General features: G+C 38.2%; 1 long non-coding RNA gene across 2 annotated transcripts; it reads right to left on the bottom strand.

Moving 5' to 3' along the window:
* Positions 1-14,914: 14,914 nt before the first annotated feature.
* On the bottom strand, positions 14,915-19,782 carry LOC125244311. Of its 2 annotated transcripts, none has more exons than XR_007179296.1 (4): positions 19,617-19,782; positions 17,810-17,989; positions 15,891-15,973; positions 14,915-15,421 (listed from the first exon to the last, which is right to left on the bottom strand). It is a non-coding gene; the product is annotated as an uncharacterized LOC125244311 (long non-coding RNA). The 2 variants fall into 2 exon arrangements; XR_007179295.1 differs by having other exon boundaries at positions 15,899-15,973.
* Positions 19,783-24,315: the final 4,533 nt, after the last annotated feature.

The following is a 24,315-nucleotide window of genomic DNA, read 5'->3' as shown; positions in this document are numbered from 1 at the left end:
GATTGAAGATTCAAGGATAGAGATGCTGGAGAAAGCAAGTGTTTCTGAAGCAGCTTCCTGTGGCTCTGCTGGAAACAGTGACTTACTAGGTGTGCAGAGCTGCCTTTTAAAGCACAGAATCGCCAAAGTGGGCGTTGACTAGGTTATGAAAGTACATGTAGGTGTGGAAGCTGAGAAACATGTCAAATCTCAAACTTCTGTTCAGTATCTACAGAAATGTAGCCTAATACAAGGTTCAGAACTCTCTAAGAGCCGTATGTGGGGAAAAACAATCAAAAACAACATTGTATTGTGTTCACTTTGACTGCTGTTTAACTCTCGGATACATGATGCTACTGTTAATGACCAAATCCTAAATACTGTAAATTAACCATCTTCACTATGTTCTTTAAATTCAGTAAACCACTTCTCCCTCCCAAAGCATGCGATATTGCTACACGTCCAAGAGAAATGTGCCAAACGAATCAACAAATCCGGTAACCTACTGCTTTTAGTGAGAAACCTTTAAAGTCAACTGAAAAGTGTCGTAACATTAACCGATAAATGATGCGAAGAGTAATTACCCACCCCTACCCTAAATCTAACAATGTCTCAACAAAATACATAATAGACATGGCAACAGAATAATACCCCAATATATAATTTCATGATGATAAAATTCTCATGCCCATTGCATCTGTGTATTGACTCCAATGGTTTATAAATTAAAGCAAGAGCACTTTTGCCATCTGTGGTGTCACACACATTTGTCTTGGACATTCATCTTGACATTCAGACACCTTGAGAATGAGAAATCATTGTCTCACACCCTTTTACCAGTTAAACAGGATTTCTCAAGAATATACATTCCTCATCAGGTCTCATTAGAAAACATAACTGCACCCTTTTCCAGGTAACCGCATCAGTATTTCATCACCCAATGTGAAATCATCAACTGACATTTACAGTAATGTTGGCACTGTGCAGGTTTCGAGTAAATCTATGAATTCAAAGTGACTGATGTTCAAATTTGATTATACCCCCTAAATCCTTATGCAGGGGCTGCAACTAATTGTGACATCAAGACCCAAAAGAGGGAAATAATCAGGCAGAAGGCAGTAGTGAAGCTTCAATAAACAAACATTTTTATTCAAAAGAAAATAATATAATTATGAAAAAAAAAACATTAACATGTTAAAAGGATGCAGCAGACCTTCAATGCAATTACCCACAAAGAAAAAAGAGTAAATAAAAATAAACAAAACCCACAGATGGCCACAGGTTACCTAGGTTGTGAAGACAGGAATGGCATACAGACAAACGTGTTCCCACTGCAATCAAGCTCACGGCAAATCACACTGCAGACCTAGAAGGAAAGAAAAATAAAGTGACCAAACCACCACACCACTGCTATCCACCAATGAAGGCAACCCCACAGCCACCGTCAGGTCAAAAAGAAATCTACAACAAAAAACAAAACAAACAATAATATTAACAGTGGGTAATGCAAATAGAACGAATAAGTCAACACTGTAAAATGACTATAATCTACTTAGTCCCTTTTTTGTCTTTGGTGTGACCTCAGTTCTCCCTTGGCCAACTCTGGTCCAACATCCAACCAAAATCTAACCTCTGTAAAGTGATGGAAAAACATAATTATTAGGCACCCCTATTATGTGTTAGAAAGCAGAGGAGTAATAGCTGCTAATCAGTTTGGTTTTCGTGGTAGATCCACTTTAGATGCATTTATAAGATTAGAAACTGATGTAAAGAAGGCATTAGCTATGAAAGAGGTGTTTGTGGCAGTATACTTCGACATTCTGGGGCTTCTGGATGAGTTGTTCTGGCTGACATCTGGGGATTACAGAGCTATTGTGGGCCAGTTATGGCTGATTTCTGGGACATGGAAGAAGTTGTGGGTGAGTTCTGGTCTGCTTTCGGCATGGGTCTGGCTCACTTTCGGTAAGTAGCTTTTGGGCCAATCTTGGACTGTAATTCCATGCGGTATGTGGGCCAAACTCTCATCCAAAATTCAACCGGATTCGGCCCAAACAAATTTGCTATCTGGGTGGTTTAAATAGCACATTGCATTTATTAGCAAAACATCTAACAGGTTTATGAGGAAACATGTAATTTTTGTAATTTTGCTTATTATCAATAATATTACCTAGATTTGATTGATTAGCTGCTGCAGCCCTAGTCTTGTACAACCTGCAAACACAAGCCCAACACAGGCAACCTTGATTACAAAATCTTTAAAGGTAAAAAAATTCTTTCATTGGAACAGTCTTACATTTACATTTATTCATTTGGCAGACGCTTTTATCCAAAGTGACTTACAAGTGAGGAATTAGAGCTTAGATCGGGCCCAACAAATCAAGCCCGACCCTACCCGAGCCCGAGCACGTTGTGTCCGAGCCTGGCCCGGCCCGACACGTTCACTGTAATTATGAGCCCGAGCCCGATTTAAACCCGACCATTTTTAATATGTAGGCCGTTATAACCAGGGGCGGCGCCAGATTTTTTTACATTTTTTAACGCAGGTGCTGCTGTGCTAGATCATTTAGGCTACAGTGTGAACCTACGCAGTTATATATATATTATATAAATACTATTAATAAATGATAAAAAATTGGCCACTCAATATTAAATATTAAATTATTTTAATTATCATAGCCTAATTAAAGTTTTAATTTTATTAAATTGAACAAGCACAACATTCAGTATTCAATCAAATATTCTTAAAGATTAATTATAATTAATAATGTTACTTCAACATATTGTTATTTCAACAAAATATGTGTGTGAGCAACAAGCAAGATGTGCATTTGTAAATTCGGTGACAGCGTGTTACGAGTTTCAAATGGTGTAAGTGTGACCGCATTGCGCCGGCGCCTCCATGTCATTATTATATTGTCTGCTATATTGCTTTTTATGTATTAAATCCAGGCAATTGGTTGATGAAAAATGTATTAAAATTAAGATACAATTTATACTAAATGAAATTCACTTTAAAGAAAATCTTTCTTCAAAACAATACTTAAACTTAAAACTAAATGTGCTTATTTAATGGCTAAAACACGTAGGCTACTACAGACTCTCTTTTTGTACAAATTGCAGCACATTCATTTAATTCTGAATTTTGCACATGTAAGTTGAAATGCATTTGTTTGTGCATAGTAAAACATATCTGTAACATTTATCAAGTTCATAATTGTGCGTGCATTTATTAATTATCTTAATGAATAATACGACAAGAAAATGTAAATTTACGCATGTAAACTGCGTTGTTTGTTTATTCAGAAATAATTGAATGGACCCTAAATGGATCTGAAATTCCAAATGAAGAAACGTAAAAAAAATAAATAAAAAATAAACCGTGAACAATGATGAACACAGAAAATGATGGCCTAAGACTAAAGGCCTACGACTTTAATATAATTAAACAATGTTTTAGAACATATAATATTTTTTAAACAAAATAAATATTTGTAAAGCCTATTATAAAACGTAGGCCTATAGTGCAAAAACGCTGCTCCATTCTGGTAGCCTCCTGCCTGTGTATGAGCCTGTAGATGAAGTGTAAGAAATTGATTAGGCCAAGCAAGGCTGCCTGCTATATATGTAATCATTATATAATACCATATTAATCACAAAGCTATAGCCTACTTACATGGTTTTACATGTTGTCATGCAAGAACAAGATTGCGTCCACAGTTTCTGGTTTCAGAGCGGTCCTCCTCTGCTCTATCGCTCGGGCCAGGTGCGCTGAACACCCGCTCGCTGCTGCTGCTGCTGCTTGCTGGAATGCAGAGGACGGATCTTGCCAGCCTGGCTAGTTTTGGGTACACCAATCCGTTCACTTTCCACCATTTCAGTAGGTCCCGGTCGTCATCCATGGCATGCTTCTGTGAATTGTACATAGCCACTTCATCCTCATCTGGTTCGTTATCATCGTCTTGGTTCTCCCACTCAGCAAATTCGGAGTCTCTCCTGGGCCTGGCTGCTGGTGGTGTGAAGCCAGTACTGCTCATTGCACTGTGAGCCGCCGCAGCATCTTCCTCCACAGGCAAGAGTAGGATGCGAACGTGAGCATGTACTTCAGCTATCTCTACAGGAGACATCATCCTCAATTTGTTGAATTTGGGCCAGAGGAAAAGAGCAACTTTGTGCAGCATGTTCACCTTGATTTTTTGCACAATGAACTCGGCATGTCTCTGGCGCACAAATGCTTGCTGCGGTGAGTCGGTGGGAGTGGGCAATGTCTCTTCAGTCTCTCAAGCCAGAGGCAGACCAGGTTTATGGTTGCATATTTGTCGCCCTCCAACTCTCTCTGGGCATTATAGAATGGCTCCAAAAATGTGACCAGAAAGCTCAATAAGTCAGGTGCAATATTTTCGATGCGCTCAACCTCACCGCGGTTCTCCAGTTTCTCCCGTAGCTCTGAGTATATGTCTTGCACTGACTGGAGTGTGAGGTACACTGTGCTGAATCATGTCTCCCCCATCTGTAGCACTGTCTTTGACAATTGCGCAACCAGGCCAGATTGTTTTAGATATCTTACAAGTCTTTTCGCAGCAGATATGGTCTCACCTATATCCGGCGCGTTTTCGGACAGTGCGTCGGCATGCAGACCGTGGCGAAGGACAGTATTAATTAGGTGATCGAGACAAGAAAGCCTCCTATATGGTTCCAGGGCTTTGATTATGTTGCTGCCTTCATCTGTTACCCACACTATTCGGTTGAGGGAGCTAGGGTCGAGGCCAAATTTGTTGACCAGCAAGCCCACTATCTCGCGTCTGATATTTTTTCCCGTTTTAGCATCTTCCACGGGAAACATTGCGGTGGTGAGAGTTTTACCAACTAAATTATAGTCGTCGGTGATATAATGGCACGTTATTGTGATGTAACTTATCTTTCTGTAGTCATCAGTCCACATATCTGTACTCATCGCTATGTCTCCATTCTTCAGAGCATCTTTGAGCGTCTGTGTCAGAACTTCCCTCCTCTCATCTGCCTTTTCTATGCAAGCCTTGGAAAGGGTGCTATGGTGAGGCAGAATGGACTGGGCCGATACACGACCATATGTAGCACCAACATTGATTAATTCTTGAGCTAGCCGCTCGAAGCCCTGGCCACTTACAACGTAAAATGGCCTTATGTCCCTGCAGCAAAACTCAATGCATTTCTCTGTGATGGCTTGCCTCGCCCTCAGGGGAATGCTTGGAAAAGTAACAAAAGAAGACATTGAGGGCTGAGGCTGACTACTATCATAATTTCAACAACATTTTTTATCAACAGCCCGCGGGTCGGGTCGGGTCGAGTCCGGGCTCGGGCTCGGGCAGAGAATCTAAGCTCTATGAGGAATACAACAAGCGAGTCATCCTGACGAGGCAAATGGACACAATAAGTGCTCACAATACAAGTTTTAGGCAGTGCTCAGAGTATCATAAGCTACAATAAAGAGGGATTAGAGGAAGTGAAAGGATAGGTATAGAATTTTTTTGGTTTTGTTTTTTTTAAGATGAGGTTAAGTGCTCTCGAAAGAGATGAGTTTTCAGCTGTCTTTTGAATATTGCCAGGGATTCTGCATTCCGGAAGAAGGCAGGAAGATCATTCCACCAGCAAGGAACAGTGAATGAGAATGTCCTGGAGAGTGATTTTGTGCCTCTCTGTGATATTACCACGAGCCTTCGCTCATTTGATGAGCGTAGGCTTCTGGTAGGAGTGTAGACTCGTAAGAGTGAGTGGAAGTAGGAGGGTGCTGAGCCTGTGGTAGATCTGTAAGCAAGCGTCAACGCCTTGAATTTTATGCAAGCAGCAAGTGGTAGCCAGTGCAGAGAGATGAAGAGAGGCGTGACGTGGGCTCTTTTGGGCTCGTTAAAGACGAGACGTGCTGCTGCGTTCTGAATCATTTGTAGAGGCTTGATTGTGCATGATGGCAGTCCAGCCAGAAGAGCATTGCAGTAATCAAGCCTAGAAATGACCAGGGCCTGGACCAGAAGTTGAGTTGCATGTTCTGTTAGAAAGGGCCCGATTTTCCTGATGTTGTATAGTGCAAATCTGCATGACCGAGCTGTCTTTGCAATGTGGTCTTTGAAGGTCAGTTGGTCATCAAAGATTACTCCAAGATTTCTGGGCGAATTTGATGGGGTAATTGAGGATGTACCTAGCTGGATGCTGAAATCCTGATTTAGAGTCGGATTGAGATGAGAAGCTCAGTCTTAGCAATGTTGAGCTGTAGATGATGTTCTTTCATCCATGCCGAGATGTCCGCCAGACAGCTTGAGATTCGTGCAGCTACTGTGGGATCATCTGGTTGGAATAAAAGGAAGAGTTGTGTGTCATCAGCATAGCAATGGTAGGAGAAACCATGTGCCTGAATGATGGGACCAAGTGATGTAGTGTAAATGGAGAAGAGGAGAGGTCCAAGAACTGAACCCTGAGGAACCCCCATGGTCAGTTGATGAGCTTTGGATACCTCCCCTCTCCAGGCAACCCTGAAAGACCTTCCTGTGAGATAGGATTCAAACCAGAGAAGTGGAGTAGCTGTGATGCCCAGTGATGAGAGGGTGGACAGAAGGATCTGATGATTCACTGTGTCAAAGGCAGCAGATAGATCGAGCAGAATGAGAAATGATGATTTGGAATCAGCCTTTGCAATCCGCAAGGATTCAGTGACCGACAGCAGTGCAGTCTCGGTCGAGTGGCCACTCTTGAAACCAGACTGATTGACATTGTAAGGAACCCCGCATCGGCCCAAAAACGGACTCTGACGCCCCCGGGCGAAGGTTAACGCGTGTATGCCTTTTCAGCGTCTCTGAATGTTCACTTAATTTCACTCGTTTAATCTGACTCCAATTTCAAATGATTATTACTCTTAGGTTGTGTTTCCAATTAGAAATTAATTATTTGTTATGTATTAATTTAGATATTCGATTATTCTGATTACCTTATATCTTCAATTATTTCGTTCACTGCAGTCCCGGTATCGCTTTAGAAGAGTTACTTCGGCCGACTTGAGCACTCTTCCTGGACACAAACTCGTCAGTCTGACCTTAAACATTGGATGCAGGGTAAATATCTACCTTTAAGTCGGTCGCGCTCTGCTTACTCGTAACAAAAAGCATAGTTTTGATATATTTATGAAAACTGCAACTTATTTAAGGCAGTGATTGTCAGAAATCGAATTGGACTTAATTGACGTGCCCCATGCTCCATCTATTAAACCTTCAGTATGAACAATCCTGAACACAGATTTGAGGTAATACCTTCGCTTTGATCTACTAGAAATAATGGATTAAGAATAATACAGAATCAACCAAATATAATATTATATTTGTCAGGTAAAAAAATATTGCCAATTACATTACAATTAGACAATTAGAAATCAATTCAGAAATAATAAATGTATAACATCGATTACTCAAAGAAATGCATATATTGAATTATATATATACTTCCTGCAGAAGACCCCACATGACTGCTTTGCTCTTTACCTTTTATACCAGGACCAGAACAAAAGGATTGTAAATGTTTATTACACCAACACCAGTTTTGGGGGAGAGGAGAAGAGACACCACCCAAAAAGAGTACAGAATTTTCCTTAGTTTTCCATCTTCTTCATAATACTAGTGACTGCTGTGAAATTGAGACAATTTTACCAACCGCACTGAGACTTTTAAAATGATACCAAACATGAAAAGGGAAAAACAATATATATACAAGTTACATTATACATAGAATATAAACTTTCAGTGACTTAAGGCAGGGGGAAGGAGAGTTTGTGTGTGTGTGGGGGGGGGTTGCATACTGTAGATGTGTGGGGGCAAGGCGTTGTCCTATGCTATTCTTTTAAGATCTTCTGTCCAGATAAGCTTTATTGCTTTATTGCAGGATGCTTGATCTCAGTTTTCATTTAGCAGGAAAATCAAGCCTTACAACATCCAATTGATTGCTCTGTGAGAGGAAATATGACACCTGGTTGAAAACAACTCGTTCAAGTGTTTTGCTATGAATGGTAGGAGAGAAACAGGTCTGTAGCTGTCTACAAGAGATGTGTTTAATGTGGGTTTTTTAAGCAGTGGGGTTACCCGAGCCTGCTTGAATGTGTTAGGGAAAGTGCCAGTGAGGAGAGATGTGTTGATAATGTGTGTAAGTGCTGGTAAAAGTGTAGGAGCGATGGCTTGTAGAAGGTGTGTGGGGATGGGATCTAGAGGACAGGTGGTGGGATGACTGGAGAGAAGTTTAGATACTTCTGTCTCAGTGAGGGGGGAGAATGAAGAGAGGAGGTGTGTGGCTGTGTATGTGGTTGGTCTGAGTTCCTGTGTGTGTGGAGCAGATTACATATACTATTACATATACTACAAAATACATTCACAAGAAAAAAAAACATTTTAAGAATGTTTAAAATGTATCAGCTCACATGAGATGAAGATTTCATTCATATCAGGGGCCTAAAGCAAGCTGATTCATTTTACATGGAGTCACCTCATGGGGTCGATGAAGGCCAGATGAATCCTCCACACTTTTTCTTGGAGAAGACAATGCTCCTCTTTTCAAAAACTTCTGATGCTGCATCCATGCCAGTAGCTGTCAGTATGAAGTCTATCATATAGTCCAGACTCCTGGCTTCTCCCAAGGTTTTTTTTCTCCATTTTAACACTGTGGCAGGAGGGGCGTGGTTCAGCGGAGTCTGCAGCGGGAGAGAGAGGCAGGAGAGCCGCGGTGCGTGAGTGGGTTAAGCGCAAATAACGAACACCTGTCTCGTTTCAGTAATTGGCATGGAGATAGTATTTAACGCCAGGAGAAGCAGGAGCATGAAGGAGAGAGAGAAGGACTACTGACTGCTGCACTACCGGATGACAACGGAGTTTATTGTTTATGCCTTTTTGACTGCACTGTGCCTGTCTGCACACCTTTTTGTTGTTGTTTTGAATTATAATAAAAGCAGTCAGTAGTCAAGCCGACCCTGTCCTCTTCCTTCCTTACATCGAACATTGTTACAAACTCCTATTTGCCACCTATTTGCCACCTGATGTCACCTGTTGGAGTTTGGGTTCCTTGCCACTGTCGCCTTTGGCTTGCTTAGTTGGGGACACTTGATATTTGACTTGACATTCGATATTCAACAGCATTCTTGACATTTATTCAACAGTGCTTTGATCTGCCTGCATTGACAATATTCTTTAAGAGCTGCTGTGCAGCCAAAATTATGTACCAGTTATCAATGTAAAGCTGCTTTGACACAATCTGCATTGTAAAAAGCGCTATATAAATAAAGGTGATTTGACTTGACTCCAGTAGGTTACAGTCCAGCTTTAGTTTGGTTCTGTCTTCACCTTCACCCCATATGGTCTCAGAACCTAAAAATGACAAGAATATATACAAGATATCAATACACAGCTTGCTGGAATACTCAGTTGTTATTGATCAGCTGCACAATCATCTAGCCATTATTGATAAAATGTTATAGAATTATTGCTCATACAATGTCACTTTGGATGTCAAAGCCTTCTTAGAATAACTAAAAAATAATATAATAAAATTTTGCAAAATAAAGTAACACATGCATGGGGATGTGCAGTACTGGTCAAAAGTTTGTAAAAGTTAAGACACAATTTCACATGAATTATTTTAACGCGTTAAGAATTTTGAATTAATTGCATTTCATGGCCTTCAGTGACTTTTTTTCACAAACCACTTATAAGCATCATTTTCTCAAAACTACAAATGTTTACATACATGCAGAGTTTGTGCTGACTACAGTGTAATCAGACTTTAGCCATGAAAATGTTAGACGTAACAGAAATAAGCAGAGATGTCAGTGCATGTCAAAACACTCCCGGTGACAACAACACTTCCAGAAAACTACATAAAGCCCAGAGGGTTAAAGGACACAATTAAAAATAACGTGTCAAAAAAAAAAAAAAAAAAAAAAAAAAAATTTGCATAATGCCTTCCTCGTTCCAAATAAATGAACATGAACATGTCCCTTCTGTCACGACCTGTTCAGAATCAGAAAGAGCTTTAATGTCAAGTGTGTTTGCACACACAGGGAATTTACCTTGGTACTGAAGCTTTTAGTGCACACATACAAATACAACAACAAGAAACATAACATTTAAGAATAAAAAATAAAGAATATAAAAAGCATATGGACACAGTTAGGCTTAGTCTTAGTCATAATACACATACTGTATATACCGATTATGAACATATTTACAGTATTGTGAATAATATGATCAAATATCAACAGTGGGAGTGTTGCACTTGCAGGTATGTGCCTTGGGTGGCTTATAACTGTTCAAGAGGGAAATGGCCTGTGGGAACAAGTTGCTCCTGTGTCCAGGGGCCTCATTTATAAAGCGTGCGTACACACAGAGTTGATCTTCGAGTGTGTGTACACTTAAATCCATGGTTTCTGCACAACATTTTATAAATGAGGGCCCACATGTTAAAGTGCCCAGTGTTCTGAATCCTGTCCAGACAGCAACAGTTCAAACAGGTTGTGGAAGATGGTCCTGAGTTGATGAAGAAGAACATCAATAGATACAGAAACTCATCTGATTTTTGTTAAATAGCTTTAATAACTTGGAAAAAATTAAATAATTGCCTTTTAGTTTTATTAATGAACACTGATATATTTATACACATTGCCTTAATATTGTCTGATGTTGAAGGTCTGGAATCAATAGGAACATTAAATCTATATAGGTCAGTATAATATGAAGCAGTATTTACTAACTTGTCAAGTTTCAAGTTGAATTTATTTCTAGAGCACATTTAAAACAACAGTAGTTGACCAAAGTGCTGAACATAAAGGGTCATAAAACAACCAACAACAAACGGGTACTGTACATTACAAATCAGAAAAACAAACAACAAAAAGAGAAGAACCACAGCTCTCAGACTGAATTCAATGCCAAAGAATAAAAACATGTTTTAAGACTAGTTTTAAAGCAGACAGAGTTCGGGCCATCCTCACAGACAACGGTAATGAGTTCCAGAGTTTAAGGGCAGCCACTGCAAAGTCACAATCTCCCCTGTGCTTCAGTCTTACTCTAGGGATGGCCATGAGCATATGGTCAGCAGACCTCAGAGACCTTGATGGGAAGTGCAGTTGTATAAGGTCAGGAAGGAAAGTTGGGGCTAGGCCATTTAAGGATTAATAAGCAATCATTATAACCTTAAAATCAATCCTAAAACGGACTGAAAGCCAATGTAGAGAAGCCAATATGGGGAAAATATGTTCCCGTTTACGTGTTCATGTTAAATGTCGAGCTGCAGCATTCTGCACTAACCGCAAGCGTGAGAGAGAGAGGCCTGGCTGACACCAACATTACATTAGTCTAAACGAGATGAAATAAAACATGTACAACTACAAACATGTAAAAGGATTCTTGCTTCACCCCTGAACTGGCTTCTTGAGAAAAAGCTCTGAAACTCATCAAGTGAGTTTGTTTTCCCGGAGATGAGTTTCAAAACTTTTTCTCAAGAAGATTCAGGGTTGAAGGGTTCAAGAAGTTCAGGGGTGAAGCAAGAATCCTTTTACACTGTGGCACTAACAGCTCAAACAAACACTGCAAACAATGGCTGATTGTCAGCACAAGTCTCATCTCAATATAAATGAGAGTCAAATCATCATTGGCTTTTTTAACAAATGATGAAGATGTTTCTTATTTGAAGTTATAGGTTTTTTAAAAAAGGGCCTTCTAAAGTAAATCTGGCTCTTACTGTAACAGTCATTTCTCAATCTCAGTCCATCTGCATACATCAGATGAGATGTGTTACGTGTGTTCTGGTAACAGGCTGTGAACTTACCCACGGGCTTTCTCTCATGTCTCTCAAATCTGGCACTGCTCCACAATAGGAAGGGAAACTCAGTTAGGAGTAGTATGGAGTGTCCTTAATAAGATGGTTGGTGTTTACAGAACTCAGAATATTGCAGTTTTAGCAAATGAAGGGAAAACAGCAGTTACTGAAGTAGAAAAAGCTGAAAAAGCTGTTAGCCTTCACCTTTCAAAAAGCACACAGCACAGATTATCTAGAAAGAAATTATAAGAGAAGGAGGGAAGAAATTTTAAAGCAACATCAAGATATTTATAATATTTAAAAACAACAACTGATAGTCAATCAGCTTTAGATGCCAGCTTTAAAATGTGGGAACTAGAAAGAGTATTAATGAGGGTTAGAAGAACTGCTCCAGGAAAAGATAGAGTTTGCTATACTATGATTAAACATATGGATGAAATAATACTTAAAGCAATATTGGATCATTTTAATAAAATACGGGTGGAAGGACAACAGACACCCTACCTTTATTCTGGAAACAAACCGTCGTAATCCCTATTCCCAAACCAGGGAAAGATTCTGCAATAGCAGGAAATTATAGGCCGATTGCTCTGACGTCTAACCTCTGTAAAGTGATGGAAAAACATAATTATTAAGCACCCCTATTATGTGTTAGAAAGCAGAGGAGTAATAGCTGCTAATCAGTTTGGTTTTCGTGGTAGATCCACTTTAGATGCATTAATAAGATTATAAACTGATGTAAAGAAGGCATTAGCTATGAAAGAGGTGTTTGTGGCAGTATACTTCGACATTGAAAAGGCATATGATATGATGTGGAGAGAAGGATTGTTATTAAAGTTGCGAAGAATTGGAATTGAAGGGAGATTTTTTAAGTTTCAGGTCAAGGTGGGCAGTATATTATCTCAGATGGTGAATGTAGAAAATGGACACCTCAGGGAAGTGCTATGAATCCTGTATTATTCAACATAATGATCAATGATGTGTGTGAAGGAATTCGTCCAGGATTAAAACAGCATTATATGCAGATGATGGAGCAATGTGGAACAGAGGAAGAAATTTTAAATATGTTGTGCATAAAATTCAAGAAGCAGTTGAGGTTGTAGAGAAATGGTCAGGGGAATGGGGATTCAGAATCTCTGTATCCAAAACGTGTTGTCAGTTTTTTACAAAAAAATAGGATTACAGAAAATACTTTAAACTTTTTTCTGGCATAATATCGGTCCAGGTATGGGTGTATTCTGGAGCTTCTGGATGAGTTGTTATGGCTGACATCTGGGGATTACAGAGCTATTGTGGGCCAGTTATGGCTGATTTCTGGGACATGGAAGAAGTTGTGGGTGAGTTCTGGTCTGCTTTCGGCATGGGTCTGGCTCACTTTCGGTTAGCAGCTTTTGGGCCAACCTTGGACCGTAATTCCATGCGGTATGTGGGCCAAACTTTTATCCGAAATTCAACCGGATTCGGCCCAAAACAAATTTGCTATCTGGGTGGTTTAAATAGCACATTGCATTTATTAGCAAAACATCCAACAGGTTTATGAGGAAACATGTAATCTTAAAGTTCAGTAAACATACACGTGACATGAATACATTCATTGAAGAAATGAGGATGAAAGGGGATCCATTTATTTCTTATCCTGTGATGAAAACATTAGTATTACAGCCGTCATCTATCAATCCCTTTGATATAAATGTCAATGGTCTTTTTTAAACTGCTGTTACTCCTCTGAGCTTCAGAAACTCATCAAACTCAACAAACATGAATCCTCAGAATGACCTGTTGTGTACTAATTAAGTTTTGACTGGTGATGGGAGAAACAAAGCTTTTCAAATATTCGGCTCAAATGAACCAATGCTTTGCAAATTGATTCACTTTTTTGAAACACTCTAATCGTGACATGCTGGTGACCCCTGCTGGTCAGAACAGTGTAAATACAACAAAAACTCATGCCAAAAATACATAAAAGTATAATCTATCAAATGAAATTAAGTAATCATCTAATACCATTAAATATCAAGTGTCTGTGTGATGTGTTCTTTTAGCAATTTTTTTTTAGTTTTCAATTTTAACAATGTTGTTTTGTTTGTTCCATGGCTCAGCTAAACAAGCCAATTAGAGACTATTAACTACTATTATTCTTTTTAATTATACAAATGTCTCATTAAAACGTCTACAGATGTATAAAACTGATCAGAGATCAGGTGAAACCCACAGACACTTGTTCAATGGTTGTCAGTGAATCAGTGTGGGTTCACAGAGATCATCGCCCCCCAGTGGTGAACCATTGACATTTCAAAACGTTTCCAAACAGTTAGGATGTGTGTGTGTGTGTTTCGAAAGCGTTACTGTTAAATACGTTGTCATTGCAATATTAATATTTTCTGAAAACTATGATGTCTCTTTCCTAAACAGGGTTATTTGTTCACTTTCAAATCATAAATACATAAAAGATTTTATGTAAATCATGTGTTTTTTAAAGAAACTCATGCAATTTGCACAATTTTTTCTTATTTTTTCTTATTTAGAGAAAACTGTGATATATAGATGGAGTTTTTTGTTTGCATGTTATTGTCTCCACTCCTAGCTATTGAACACACTGGATTATATAAATCCATGATTGAATTATGATTATTATTTAAAATGTTATTTTAACATATCAAGATGACAGGGTAGACCAGCACATGACGGGGTGGACACATAAAGCAGAAAAAAAGTTAATTTATCTGTATAGCAGCTCTGGAGAAAACAAGTCTCTTATTATTCCTGTGCCAAAACCCCTTGGAGCCCCTTGGAGAATAATGATTTTAGACCGATTGCTCTCACATCAATAGTAATGAAGTGTTTTGAGAAGTGTATGGTATCGATGTTAAGAACAGATGTTAATAACAAACTAGATCCACTTCACATCAGGAAATGGCACAGGTGCAATCTTACAAGTATCTAGGTATGTATATAGATAAATCCCTTACATGGGACACGCATCCCAGCCAACATGTCCATGTGGGCCCCATGTGGGTTTTTGATGGGCCCTGCATGGGCAACCCAAGTGGGGCCCATAGAATTTTGTCCATCGGCTCCACACAGGCCCCATGTGTGTTAGCCCATAGTGGCACATGATGGGTCCATAGTGGGCTCTAAGTGGGGCTCATTTGTGTGTTCATTATAGGGGCCCACATGGGTCACATATGGGTTCTAATAAATGGGGCCAATGTGGGCCACATACAGAACCCTTACGGGGCCCAGAAGGGTGATAACACTGGACCCACAAATGGCCCCTCTATGGGGTTTTTGTGGGACCACAGTGGGTGAGAACTGGGCCCCATTTATATTTCTTTTATATTCCTGTAGGTGAAATTAATGTGCTTTAATGTGCTCATTTGCAAAAGAAACTTTCAAACCCTGCCAACTCTATGTTATGTTTTAGTAAACTTGTACCTGACCTAATATAATCTAAATTACATGAGAAAATATTTGTACTGTGAAGAAAATGTCTTTCAACTCAGAATTTGTAAACCACCATTTTATTGATCGTAAGAAGAAAAATAAAGGTACAGTAAAACAGGATAAGAGCATTGAAAATCCTTCAGTCCATCACTCCTGGGTTGGGGCAGACCCATCAGCTTCATATCTAAAGAGGTCAAGAGTGTCAAAGAGATATAGGGTGAGTTGGATTTATAGTTAGATCTATGGGTATATTTATGGGGGTTATATCTTACCCCACATTTTCTTTAATGGCTACCAACACGTATTGTACAGTACAGAGAAATTTCATAAGCAAGAGCCGATCATGAGTCACGAGTCAGATCAAGAATAATTTATTCTTAGACTTATATTTAATATTGGGGGCATTCAAGTTATTTTACATATTTAAATTTTTTTAAAGTAATGCAATAGTTACTTTCCCTGGTAATTAGTTACTTTTATAATGATGTAACTCAGTTACTAACTCCGTTACTATTTTTGAGAAGTAACTAGTAACTATAACTAATTACTTTTTTAAAGTAACGTGCCCAACACTGACCACAACTATAGATTAATGTTATTTTTCCTAAGACAAGGAATCAGAAATATTCATCAAGCCAAAGAGTCCTCATTACCCACACACCCCAGAATAGGTGTTGTTTGGGAGATGATCTTTCTGGAGCATCTGTATCTGTGTTTCAGAACTCACCGTTAGGATCTATGTTAAAAAGACAAAAGAATGAAAAACATTTATTTAGCTCACAGTGAAGGTGATTCTGAGTCAACCCGGTGGGGCATCCTATGTGTTTGTGTTAATGGTTTTACGACAGTTGCTGAGATGTCTTCATCAAAACCTTTGTGGTGATTCGCTGGGCTCTCACATAGGGCTGTCACGATATTAGATTTTTCACACCACGGTTATTGTGGCCAAAAGAATTCACAAAATCGATATATAGCGATATCTATAGAATATAGAACTAGTTTGACCAACTTGCAGTTAATCAAGGGGTAATCAATGTTATTTTTCCAATTCAAGTTACACCAGTCTACCTTTTTATGTAACGGACTTTAAAAAATTAGGACCACTCTTCAAGAAAAACATTAGTGTCTTAAAGCGGAACTCAGTAAGATTTGCGAAGCTCCCCCTACAGGTTCCTTCAGTGAATCACACTGTCGTAAATACTCCAAGCGCAGCTCTGGACTACAATGACTACAACGCTCACCAGTGCCGCTGCTAGCCATTTTGGTGCCCTAAGCATAATTCCTTTATGATGCCCCCCACCCTGACCCCGAGAAAAAAAAAAAAAAGTTTGTTTTTGCCAGTTTAACTTTTTATTACCAAACATAACTCAATACCAATAACACACAATAGCAGCATCACAGTATAAAACTTAAGAACACTAAAAAGAGAAAGTAAAATCTTCACAGCTTTGCTGACTTTGTAAACAGTAAACAGAATAGCAAAATAAAAAAAATTATCAAAATAATCCAGACTTTTTTTTTTTTGCAAATTCAATGTCACTTTGAATAAATTAAATTAAATAATCATCAATAAGTACAAACAAGAATAGTCAGTCTTCTTAAATAAAACAAAGATTTAGAGGACTAAAAGTCACAACTTTACGTACTTTGTAAACACAGTAGGCTATGTAGAACAGCTAAAAACACACATTCAAGTAAAGTGCAAAATCTTCTTAGACCAAATGTTGTCAAAATAAACCAAAGACATACATCATCATACATACATCATACTCAGCATTGCCCCTGCAATAATTTAGAAATGCGAAGAAAAAGGATCAGTATAGAAAGAGACAAAATATTCAAACAAAGAATCTTATACCAGAAAAATATTATAAACATTTATAACTGAAAGCATGGCAGGAGTTCTCCCCCTTTATTCCTTATTTATCTATTATTAAAAATAAAAAAAATAAAAAAATTCTGCGTTAAACTGAGAAGGGTCATAGGCATAGCACTTGCATATTGTTGTCCTACTGTTAGTTTAACTGCTTCTATTGTTCTCATTTGTAAGTCGCTTTAGATAAAAGCATCTGCTAAATGAATAAATGTAAATCTAAATCTAATCTAATATAAAGCATAATAGAATGAGGTGCAATAATGCACACAAATCAACAGTAATGTTTGCTTTATGTCATTCATAATGACATTTTATATTATATATATATATATATATATATATTTAACAGGAATTGATAGCCTACCATGTGCACTGCACTGACTGCTAACTGTTAACGTTACTGAGAAAGTATTAACCACCGTCACGTCAAAATAAACCATAAACTACTGCTCAATATCTAAAGAAAGATAGTAAAAAAAAAAAGTAACAGCTAGCTGGCGTCAGGTCAGTTGTTTTTAAAATAGGTAATGTTTAACAGTAAAATCTCAATTTAGCTTGCACCGAAGTTGTAAGTTATAATAACATAGTTTGCTAATGCTAACATTAACGGCAGCAAGTTCGAGGCGCATTACGATTAGCAGAGCACGCACATGCAGCACATTTCCCGTATTTATGAATGATTAAACATGGACTTACCTGAAAGTGATGCACGGGCATCATCTCGCAGTTTCTTCTTCTTTTGTTTTTCAGCACCCGACTCCTGCTGTCTTTTCGGAGCCATGCTCAAAATCTGTCAAACTGCATCAGGCAGGCGCCCGCGCGAACAACCGGAACGGACCATCCGGCACGGGGGTGGGGGGTACTTTCTAGACTAGACTAGAGCAATTATTAAATATCTTTCTTGTTCCCCCTTTTTTGTTACATATACATGGCTAAAATGTGCCTAATATTTCTATAGGCTAATGAAATAATACCAGCATTTAAAAAAAATAATTCATTAGGCTATTTTTGGTGCCCCCTCAGCACTTGGTGCCCTACGTACAGTGCGTGATGCGTGTGGTGGGAGCGGCGGCGCTGTGTATAAGTTTTATTTTCTTTCCCAATGCTGATATAACTGATTTACAAAACAACTGTGAATATTGTTAGTTATGTTTATTCTCAATAATTATTTTGTATATATTTGCTGACTGAGGCAATCCTGAGTTTTTTCTTCCTTTTATTTTATTATAAATGTGTGTCCTTGTTGTCTTATGTTGGTTATTGTTTAATACCTTTGTGTTTGTTAATATAATTTCAAAACTCTAAATAAAATATTTAAAAAAAAAAAGTGCTTTACAAGAACACAAAAATACAATTGAAAAGAAAAAAGAAAAGGTAGAAATATGCATCAAAACACATTTCAAGACATATATAGACTATATATAATTATATAATATAATTACATATATGCTAGCCTGAAAAAAAGTTTACAAGAAGTTTTCAGCTGATGAAATTGAGTGGTGATCAGGTGAGTATGATGATTTCTGAAGGATCATGTGACTCTGAAGCCTGGAGTAATGATGATGAAAATTCAGCTTTGATCACAGGAATAAATTACATTTTGAACAATACAACAGAAACCAGTTACTTTGCAATAATACTTCACAGTATTACTGTTTCTACTGTATTTTTGATCAGATGAATACAGCCTTGGTGAGATTAAGAGACTTTCAAAACATTAAAAGAAAACCCTTAATGTTCACAAACGTTTGACCGATACTGTACATGCAGTGAAGAAACGCCCAACTCACCCGTTCACCGCTCATTTTCATCAGCTGTAAACTCTTCGTAAAATGACTGTTTTATACGAGATTATCTTGTTTTATATATAACTATATATGTCTTTAAATGTGTTTTGATGTATGTTTCCATCTTTTATTTTCTCTATTTCATTGTATTTTATTTGTCTGTTTTTGTAAAGTGGTTTGAGATGCAACTTTTAAAGGCATTATAAAACAAAGTTTATTATTATTATTATAAACGGATGTTTCAGGGCTTGTCTCGAGACACTAGCATAAATTGACCTGTAGCAAAGCGCCATCTGTTGTTTTGGAAGAGGAAGTTGCTCATCTGCATCAAACTTAGAAATCTCATAAAAAGACAAGTGTCTCACAATCGTAACAGACAGGTGTGTGTTTGTATGCACTAGATTTGGTATCTGTTCACAGGTTACATGTCATTTGTAGGATGGTTTGTATTTATTTGTGAAATATGACCTAGGCACATTTATTTATATTTGTAAAACAATACATATATTTGTTACTCTGCATTTTCGTTCAAACTGTCCTTTGTATTTGCACATCACTTTCTGTTTGTTTGCGAGTCGAGTTTTCCTTTGCAAAGCAGATTGTGTTTGTTTACAAAATGCTGGATTTGTTTGTTTAATTATGGCACAATATTAACTCCATACTATTCTCACTGTCATAGCATAACCTGTTTGTATTATTTTAAAGTGGTGTCTCACCTGGAGTCCTCGTGTGTATTCGTTATGTTAAGAAATGAAGTCGTCTGGTAATGTCTTCAGTTGAAGTCTGAAGCCAACTGCGTTCTTTGGTCTATTTATAGTACTGTTGTTCAGGAAAAGTTTCCTTTAGGCATTTTCATTGCAAGAAAACGTCCACAGAAATATATCCGGTTAGACAGAGAGTTGCTCAACAAGAGGGTGATTAACTGGCTCTATAAATCTTTTAGACTAAACCACTTGCTCCTGTGTTTTCCCATATGGAAAGGTTTTGTTAAAAACATCTGTGATTCTTATATGTTCCAACAGAATATTATAAGGGATGTATATACTGCAAAAAACCTATATACAAATTGCATAATATTTATGTATTTTCAATCCTATGTGTCATATATGTCCCACATATAACTAAAGTCTTATAGATTTTCATGATGTAAAAACAGGAAAATAATGCAAATTTAATAGGCCTATGAATGTCCACCATATCTCATAAGATGTATATAAAACATAGTGCATCAGTATAAGGCTGTACTTCACTCATGCCCTCGCTCTTATCTTGTCCTAAGTGGAGCTTTACGCCTGTCAGTCACAGTCATATAAAGTAGATTCATAGACTTTCAATCTTAGATGAAACGCGTATAAACTACACACAAGCACATATATTAATTACAAAATTAACATTTTAATTACAAAACTAATTCATTAGGTTAACGTTTTAACATGGGATGACACTTGGTGACTTTAGTTGCATTAGCTCTGTGAACACAAAAATCATGGACATGATTCAGATATGTTAAAGGGTCAGGAGAAAAAGTCACACTTGGCTCCTTTGCGGTTAAAAATGGCCGCCATAGGAAATTAATAGGAAATACGAAAACTCTGAGAATCTTTTGGTGGTACAAACTACAAATCAACCACTGTGCAGAAAAAAGTGCACAGCAATGAAGAGGTCACGCTCTAAAATATCAAGAGCAAAACAGACACATCCACCCCACACTAGTGTGACTATAAAACTGAGCAAGTTTTCGCAAATGCTAAATATCAAGAAAATCAAGAATTCAGCCACTATGCAGGAAAAAAACATCAAGATAGAAGTTTACACACGCACACAAATGAACTGGTGTGGCTGTAACAATTATGGTAACACTGAGCCAAAAGACAAAATGGAAAGTTTTGGCTGGACAGGAGATTTACAGGTTTTTACGATTGCTTAAGCACAATTTTAAAAACAAGGCTCATTTTGTCAAAACACTACACACAATTCACAGATCCACACACACAAGTAGCAGAACACTTCAGTTCTTTTGCAAAATGAAACACTTCATTCAAAACTTTACATTCATTTAACAAAACCCAACTTTGACACCGTATGGAACACACATGGTTCATATATTCTGATTCTGTTTGATTCATTTATTTACACACTGCTGCGCTCAATCTTAAACACTTGTAACTTATACTTTTCTAATGATATAGTCTGGGTTTGATTTTTTTCAGAGATACTGTTAGAGTAAAGTGCATGAATATATTGACAAAAAACAAACAGTACTGATCAGTACTGCACATTGATAAAACATTTATTTCTCACCACATTGTAAAACCATTCAATACATCCATGCCTTTCCAAAGGTTACATTTTGCACTGAAAATCAGAACATATTCTAAATACAATATATTACACGAACAAAAACACTTGTGGAGGGACTTCCGGTTTTGCCATGTAGTGGAGAGACGCGTGGTGTAAGAGCTCCGACTTAAAATTCACAATTATTTTTCATAACACTATATTGGGGGCTGGTTTGTTTTCTTCGCGCTACTTTTGGTCTTGGTTACTTGTTCCTAATGCGTAAAGGTACTCGAGCTGGCGGTAAAAACAACCCTCAAAGCAAAGTGCCTCATCCTGGGCAAGAAAGCGGCAAGATGTCGGACGACGCTTCAAACCTGTTAACAACTGACACGCTGGTGAGCGAACTTGACAAACTGAGGAGAAACATGACTGGCGAACTCACCGCGCTGCTGAATTCGTCGCTTGAGTCCATTCATTCGTCCATTGCCTCTATTGGGTCTACCTTGGCAACTCAAGCGACTACCATCACTGATATGGAAACTAGTTTATCCGATCACAGTGACAGGATTACTCATCTCGAACAGGAGGTCTCTACACTTCAGTCGAAGTTGGTGTTGGCAACGGAGGAGAATGTCGCTTTAAGAGCTAATGTGGAAGATCTCGTCTCGCGGTCCAAGCGGCAGAATATTCGGGTAGTTGGTCTTCCGGAGGATATCGAGGGAAAGGATGTCAGGCAGTTTATGACAGATTTATTCGCCGAGGTTGTCGGCGATGCCCTTCCCGCCCCTCCGGAGCTTGACAGAGCCCATCGGAGCCTGAGACCCAAACCCCGCCAAGGTCAAAATTCCCGTCCAATTATAGTGAGATTTCACCGGTACATTGAGAAGGAGGCCGTGCTCAAATGGGCGAAATCGTCCAAAGAAATTACATTCATGGGACACAGGATCAAATTCTACGAGGATTTCTGTGCTTCGGTGGCTAATAGGAGAGCTTCGTTCAACAACGTCAAGGGCCTGTTGTACAAACGCGGTGTTCGTTTTGGCATGCTATACCCGGCCAGACTTCGTGTGTCATACAACGGTTCGGAGCACTACTTCGACTCTCCTGATGCTGCAGAAAAATTCTACCATCAAAACTTTGCTGAGTAACTTTACGGGCGGCATTGAAGATAAGGAGAGACTCCTGTTGTCTTCTTTTTTTTTTTTTTTTTTTTTTTATATATATATATATATATGTATACCCGTGAGTAAATGCTTTATGCTCTGAACAATTAATGTACAGATGTAAAACCTTTTTTTTTTTTCCTCTCCCTTTTACTGATTAATATATATATAATTTAATTTTTTATATACATTTCAATTTCAATGTTTATTGTAATTTTACTTTTTTTTTTCTTTTTTTCTTTTTTTGAGTGCTTGATAGTCATAGTCTTTCAGTATTCCCTCAGACTAATTTAGTCCACAGGATTTCGCCCGACTCAATTCATTCTTGCCAGTCTTATAGTTACTTGCTTCAACTTGTGTACTCGTTTTGTACATTTGCTGAACTGCACCCTGTCTGTTCTTTATCAGGAGATCTTGTCTTATTGGTGTTAAATTCTTTAAGTTTGTCGGAGTCAACTCCACTACTTAATCGGTTGCGATAAAGTTTTTTTTTCTGGCGACTCGCCATGTCTAAGTGGACGAGTATCAGAAGGGTCTTTCTTTTGTTGTTTTTGAAAATATCTGTGTTTTTGTTCTCTATGTTCTGGGTATGTTCTGGGGTTGTGTTTGATGGAGGATTCTTTTGTCTTATTTGGTTTTTAATTTTGTTTTTCACACGTTAACCGGCTTGATGTTAAAATAACATTGTTTCTTTTCTTTTCCCCCCAATTTAGCTTATTATGTTCTTTTTTGCAGCTTTATGAATAAGCCCCCCGTTAACTCGAAGGGGGGAGGGGTTGGGCACAATGTTAGAATCATTACATGGAATGTACGTGGGTTAGGTGGCCAAATTAAACGTTCCAGAGTGTTTTCCCATCTAAAAACACTGTCCTCTGATATTATATTTCTCCAGGAGACGCATTTGCGTACGGGTGATCACATCAGATTGCGTAAACCATGGATTGGTCAAGTGTATCACTCAAGTTTTAATAGCAAATCCAGAGGTACTGCAATTTTGATACATAAAAGAGTCATGTTCCTAGCAGAGCAAGTCATCTCAGATCCTGAAGGACGCTTTGTAATTGTCAGTGGTGTTCTTTTCCATACCCCTGTAGTTTTAGTAAATGTATATGCCCCTAACTGGGACAACCCTACTTTTATGTCCAGGCTTTTCTCGAAAATCCCAAATCTTGATACCCATCACCTTATTTTTGGAGGGGACCTCAACTGTGTTATCGATAATAATCTTGATAAATCTGTGACTAAATCTACATCATCTTCCACTATGTCCAGGTCTTTAATCTCACTGACAAACCAAATAGGCTGTGTAGACCCCTGGCGTTTTTTCCATCCTTCTGATAAAGTATTTTCGTTTTTCTCTAGCGTGCACCATGTTTACTCTCGGATCGATTACTTCTTTCTTGACAAAGCCCTACTTTCTTCAGTTATTTCTTCAGATTACTCAGCCATTGTTATTTCCGATCATGCCCCACATATGTTAGATATTTCCTTTTTGCCTGCTTTTAAGAGCCGACCTCAGTGGAAATTTGATGTAGGACTTCTTGCCAGAACTGATTTCTGTGAATTTTTATCCAAAAATATTGACTTTTTCATTGAGACTAACAAAACTGAATCAGTCTCTGCTTCTCTTTTATGGGAGACATTTAAAGCTTTTATTCGTGGCAGAATAATTTCTTTTAGTGCTCACTTAGCTAAGATTAGGAAATCTCGTCAACAAGAGCTTATCCGTTCAATTTTAGAGGTGGATAGCCAGTATTCCAGCGATCCCAAACCCGATCTTAAGTTGAAACGTTTGAAGTTGCAAACAGAATTTGATTTGCTTTCAACAAATAAAGCAGAATATTTACTTAAAAGAACTAAAGCCACCTATTATGAACATGGGGACAGAGCAGGCCGTCTTCTTGCCTCCCAGCTTAAACACCAGTCCGCATCCCGCTTTATTACACAGATTTATGATAACCATTCTAATAAG

The sequence above is a fragment of the Megalobrama amblycephala genome, linkage group LG14 (genome assembly GCF_018812025.1).
Source record: "Megalobrama amblycephala isolate DHTTF-2021 linkage group LG14, ASM1881202v1, whole genome shotgun sequence".
In the NCBI taxonomy this organism is placed as follows: domain Eukaryota; kingdom Metazoa; phylum Chordata; class Actinopteri; order Cypriniformes; family Xenocyprididae; genus Megalobrama; species Megalobrama amblycephala.
This window is presented reverse-complemented; position numbering and strand designations above follow the sequence as displayed.